Consider the following 6,000-nt stretch of genomic DNA (forward strand, 5'->3'; position numbering starts at 1 on the left):
ACACAAATAGATTATATTAATTGAATAAAATAGAATATTGTGTTTGTTACCAGATCAGCAAATTATTTTTAATATTTTAGTGTATTCTCTTTTGGCTTTCAGTTAATTTTCTTATATAGATGAATTGGTGGTGCCTACGTACCTTAACAATTAGACTTAAACGTGTATGTTCTTAAAAATGTCTTATATGTTCATTTTACTTATCAATATATGATGACTATTTTTTATTTAATAAAAATGTTTTCATTAGGATGCAAACTACCTGGACACAATGTTCTTCCTTATCTCAAAGGTTTTCCCTTTTGCTATTAGCTGAATGTCTTCCTAAGCTTGCACTTTCTCTATTCTGATGTTACATGCAAAATTCTTACTCTTTGACGCTCAGATCTGATACCATTTTTACCCAAGAATTATTCTAATATAATCCAACTGCAATATATCTCCATTTATGTGCTCCCATGACATTTATTTCCTCAATTTTTATCCACTAAAATTTTTATATATTGTACTAAAATTTTTATGTATAGTCTATTTGTGGTCTGATTGTATAGAATTTCTTATGCCATGGTTTATCGATATTTGTAGTTATCAGACCAACTAGTACAATGTCTAGAATATAGTGAATAATCAATAAATTCTAAAACATATTGAGTTTTGCAAAGGATTCCAAACAAAATTTTGAAACTCCTGCATATTAAAAATGTCTACTATTTTAGAGTTATCCAAAATAATTAATGGCTATAATCTATCATTTTTTAAGGTGTTAGAGTTCATAGATATATTTGAGGAAATATTGACTCTTTACTGCATATTTTATAATATGAAAAAATGCATAATTAATCTTCCCAAAGCACACAGTTACAGATAATGTCATTGAAGTTGCTAGAGTCATTTTGGGGAAGAAGAAAAAGTGACAACCATCTGGAAAAATTAGACTACAGTGGTTGCATTCTGTAAGGTGGCCTCATTTGGTGTCAAATTAGAGCACTCATCTGTTAGACATCAAGACTGTTTTCACCCAAATGTGTGACATCACGGGCATATGTAGTTTAATCACGTTGTCAGTCAAATAGCTCATTAATAGGAAGAGAACTATTGGGCTTATGTATAATGAAATGTGACACTGACAGCCAAGGTACTTCTCAAACAACTTATTCATATCTGCTTCTTAAATTTGCTATAAGAAGGAAAATCCCAAGTTCAGTGACTCAAAAAAATTCTTCTCCCATTCCTTGGACCCATTGTTGCTATTTCCATTGCACATTTGTAGTTCTGATTATGTATTTGTAATAATGCTCCTTATACAGAAATTCAACATTGCGAATCCATCATTTTCAGTTGCTGTATTTCCACTCTTTTAAGAAGGCAGAGGGAGAAATGGAGGAAAAGACGGAGAAGGGAACATAAGAGGATTTGGAGATCAGTCCCAACTCTGTCAACTTAAAGCTTCCACAAAGGAAAAAAATGACATTCATCGATGACAAAGAAAATGTCTGGCAACTGCTTTAAACACCTTATCTAATTTATTTTTTCAAAAGTTTACAGTGTAGATATTTTCACCATTTGATAGACAAAAAAGAGGATCTAAAATGATTAATAAATTGCTCAATATTTCAAACATGAACATGGTGAGGAGACAACTCAAAGAAAACTCTCTAGAGGTTTTGCTATTTCTGCTCTATGGTCTTGTTTCTAAACTGTTGAAGAATTATGTCCACGCTGAACCAAACTCCCTATTTCTTAAAGTACATCATGGAAAGCTAGAAAGGGAAAGGGAAAGACTCAAGACAAGTAGTCTGGGCAAAAATGAGAAAAAGCCATTGCAAGGTGTTACATTACTGGTGTAATATCCTAACTGACATTTTAGAAACAGTACTTGACTCAGTTGTACCTATTCTTCCAGATTTGACCAATAAAAAGTGCTCTGACTGTGCATGTAATACATATTCCCATGCAAGTACAAGAGAATGAGAATAAACATGAATTACTTTTAATTATTATTTTATTGAGGATGGTGACATAAGGAAGATGAGTATTTTGGTTTAAATTGTGATGGGATGCCACTTTTAAAATGTAGTTTAATAAACATGCAACTTGTTAAAAGATATTGTTCGAACCTATATGCTTAATTCTGTTCATTCATAAATTCCCTTAAAATAAATGTACTAGAAAGTGAAAATAAATCTGTCCTCTCTATTCAAAATGGAAGGTGAGAATGGATATCATCAATAGACGGGTGGTAATGCAGATAGGATTGTACTGAAGGAAGTACTGAAAAGCTGATAATGTGAAACGTAAAAGAAATCCTGCATGAAAGTATGTGAACACAATATCTCAGGAGAAACACAAAACAAAACAAAAACAGAAACAAAAGCAAACAAACATAAAGTGGTAAAACAACCAAGTTCAGAACAGAAGGTGCCAGTTCAAACTGTGAAGCTTCAAAAGGAAGAATTGTGTGAGGTATTTTGCCAGCGTGTTAGCCCAAATTTAGTTCAAGTATGGATGGCTGTGCAAAAGGAAGGCACTGCGGCACAGAGTTCTCTGTGAGACCTGTGAAAGTGAGATAGGCCCTAAAAGAATCAGCTTTCTACAATTAACATGGAAAACAACCACTCCTGAATCAGTGAGGTCCTCTGCAACTGGCTGGCTGGTCTCCTACTTTTTCCCTGCCTCCCAAGCAACAGAATGCCAATACAGAAAAATAAAATAGATAAGTGTAAATATCTTCCTTTCCTTTCCTAATAATTTATACTAAAACACAGGAATAGAAAGCCACATCAATCTAGAAAGCAATTTATAAATTCATAAATTTTCATGTCTCGCTAGTCTAAAAGGAGGACACTATTTTGAAAATTCTGTAATAGTTACCTCCAATAAAGTAGGCTTACTCCAAGTAACAGGAGGAACCCTAAACATGTCTTAATGTATTATGTAAGACAATCGAGAGAATGTTGTAATTGAAAGTGGATATTTGACATCAAAATAAAATTTTTACACACATAGAATGATTTTATGTCATGAAAACCATACACAGCAGGAGCTCAAACAAATTTTAAATCAACTAAAGAAATTCCAAAAACATTTTTATGGGTAAAAAATAAATGTAATGAATGTAATCTGAGGAATGTGAAAATCTGAGATACCAGTAACCCCTGAAGAAGAGAATGGAGCCTGCTGAAAAGTACTAAGTGAAGAATTATGAAAAGAAAAATCCGCAACACTGAAAAACAAAACTCGAGAAAAATGGAATCAAAAGGTGGTCACTTAACAGAGAAATTAGTGAAGATATGATACATCCAGAAGATAATGGCAAGATTTTGGGATGTCTATAGAGAATAAATATCTGAAAAGCTATATATCTAACATTAAATAGGTTGACATAAGGTTTCTTATCTTCAATGTAAGATTTTAGAAAGTAGTACTTCAGAAGTTTCTATGACAATACATTTTAACTTTGTTTTATGATATGATTGTGCTGATTTTGCCTGTCACCATATTAAGCTATTTAGATGTCTTATCCAATTTAATTGGCCAATAATCCTTCTTGATTAGTTGATTTTTAAAATCCCCATTATAAAGATGAGAATATAGAGGCTAAAGAAGATAAAGTAGTTTCATGAATTTATACATATAGTATGGGGAAGAGGCAGGATACATATCCAAGCCAGATTAAATTTAGAGCCTGTGGAGCTAACCACTACACACTAATACTTCTCAGGCCCATGAAAAATGCATATCTTAGAAGATAATACATTTAACAATAAAATAATTTATACAATAAAGTACTGTCTAAATCAAAATTTTATAATAAGGTAGATGGAATCCACCAAATCTATAAATCCTGTAAAAATAAAACTTAAAAAAAACACAAGTAGAGAGACAGAATTCAAATAATAAAATTGTTTTCTATACTATAAGGATAAACTAAAATGAAATGGCATTAATATATAAAGAGCTTACATCTATCTGAAACATTAAAAATATATAAATAATTTTTGTATATAGAATATTCATATATGTGTGTGTGCATATATATGAATTCCTGGCTTAAATAATAAAAAACCTACATATGCAAATATAAAAGTTTTTTTAGATTCAGTTCCTGAGCATTTGTGTATGGTTTGGGAGAATAGACTTGCTCATATGTTTATTGGAATTGTAAGTAGGTTTGATCTTTCTGAAGAAAAATTTGGCAATGAGCAAAGTAATGCCCCAAATAGATCCAAATACACATGGGGTTTTAGTTTAAGGTGGTTCAAAAATAGTTTCCTATAGATATAGAAATTCAGTAGAAAATGAAAGTAACATTTTCAAATCAGTAGAGAAAAGAGAGATAATTCAATAACCATTGCTGGGGAATAGATTAATAAATCAGGATTTCTGTCTTACTGCTCAGAAATGTCTTCACTTCTCAATCATCATAAATAATTCACCAATGCTACTTATGAGCACTCTTATTTTTGAGCACTCTTATGATTCCCTTTTAAAAATTAATAATGATTCATGTGAAAGCAAACATATAATATTTCAGTTGTTAATAAGTTGTAATACAAACAATAAAAAAATAGCACAACAAGGCAAAGAAAGTGTATTGTTGGGAGAGGTGCTTTGCATAGGACAATGAAAGACTGCTGTTTGAAAAGACTGGAGGGAGGGCGGGAGGTACCTGATGTCTGACAGGAGCTTTCCAGGCAGAAGATCCTGAAGGCAGAAGAAGATACATGTCAAGAGTGTGGCACAAGGAGGCCTGCTAATGGGAGATGAAGGGGACATGAAGGCAGGATAGCCAGGATGAGATGACTCAATGCCCAAGTAAGGATGTTAGCTTTGGCTAAGAATGAGACTTTTTGTGCAGAGGAATATTATTTGGCATATGCTTTAAAAGTGTCATAATAGCTACTCTGTTTGGAATAGACAAGTTAGAGGATGTCACAATAGCCCAGATGAGACATGACAATGGTAGGTCATGAAAAAAGGTTTGATTCTGTATATATTTTGAAAGTGGGGCTAACAGAACTGGTTGATGGATTAATTGTGGAGTATGTATAAAAGGGAGTGAATTAATTCATTTTCACACTGCCATAAAGAACTACTTGGGGTTGGGTAATTTATAATGAAAAGAGGTTTAATTGACTCAGAACTGATAGGCTTGGGAGGCCTCAGGAAACTTATAATCATGGCGGAAGGGGAAGCAAACATGTCCTTCTTCACAAGGTTGCAAAACAGAAACACGTGCAGAGTGAAGGAGAAAGAGTCCCTTATAAAAACCTCAGATCTCGTGAGAACTCACTCACTATCACAAGAACAGTATAGGGGAACCGCCCCCATGATCCAATCACCTCCAACAAGGTTCCTCACTCAACATGTGGGGATTATAACTCAGATAACTCAGGTGAGTCACAGAGCCAGACCATAAGTTTGACTCTTGACAAGAAAGATCTAATATCATTAATCTTAATTTGCAAAGAGGAGCACACCACACAAATACATACACACACACCCCTCACAATACTAAAAGTGATTTACTGTAAACAACTGTCTACACATACCCAATAAACACAAAAATGATGCTCAGCATTTATGTCTCAAGGAAACATAAGAATGTAACAAATAATAAATTATTTGATGATACCCATGGCTGGCAAGGCTGTGCAGAAACAAACATTCTCACACATTGTTGATCAACGGTTTATTGTAAAACACTTTTGTAAGAATATTAGATAACTATTCTCATATTTAATACATGTTTACTATTTGACCTGATAATCTCAAGACTAGAAATTGTTGCTAAAAAAATCACATTTGGCAAGGATATAGGTTATTAATAAATTTCTGGGAGTATAATTGACAATGTTCTCTAAAACATTTACACTCAGTCTTTTTTATTTTTTAAAATTTATTTATTTATTTTTTAGGTTTTGGGGTACATGTGCAGGATGTGCAGATTTGTTACTTAGGTAAACAGGTGCCATTGTAGTTTGCTGCACCTATTAATCC

The 6,000-nt window shown here is 32.9% G+C and overlaps 1 long non-coding RNA gene across 2 annotated transcripts in view; it reads right to left on the reverse strand.

Annotated features, from left to right (window-relative positions):
* LOC105465931 (uncharacterized) overlaps positions 1–4,833 on the reverse strand; it is a 116,327-nt gene extending 111,494 nt beyond the window's left edge. For both annotated transcript variants that reach the window (XR_011607454.1, XR_977862.2), the window contains exon 1: positions 4,670–4,833. This is a non-coding gene — a long non-coding RNA (uncharacterized lncRNA). The remainder of the gene's footprint in view (positions 1–4,669) is intronic.
* Between the last annotated feature and the right edge of the window lie 1,167 nt (positions 4,834–6,000).

This window comes from Macaca nemestrina, chromosome 9, assembly GCF_043159975.1.
Source record: "Macaca nemestrina isolate mMacNem1 chromosome 9, mMacNem.hap1, whole genome shotgun sequence".
NCBI classification, from domain to species: Eukaryota; Metazoa; Chordata; class Mammalia; order Primates; family Cercopithecidae; genus Macaca; species Macaca nemestrina.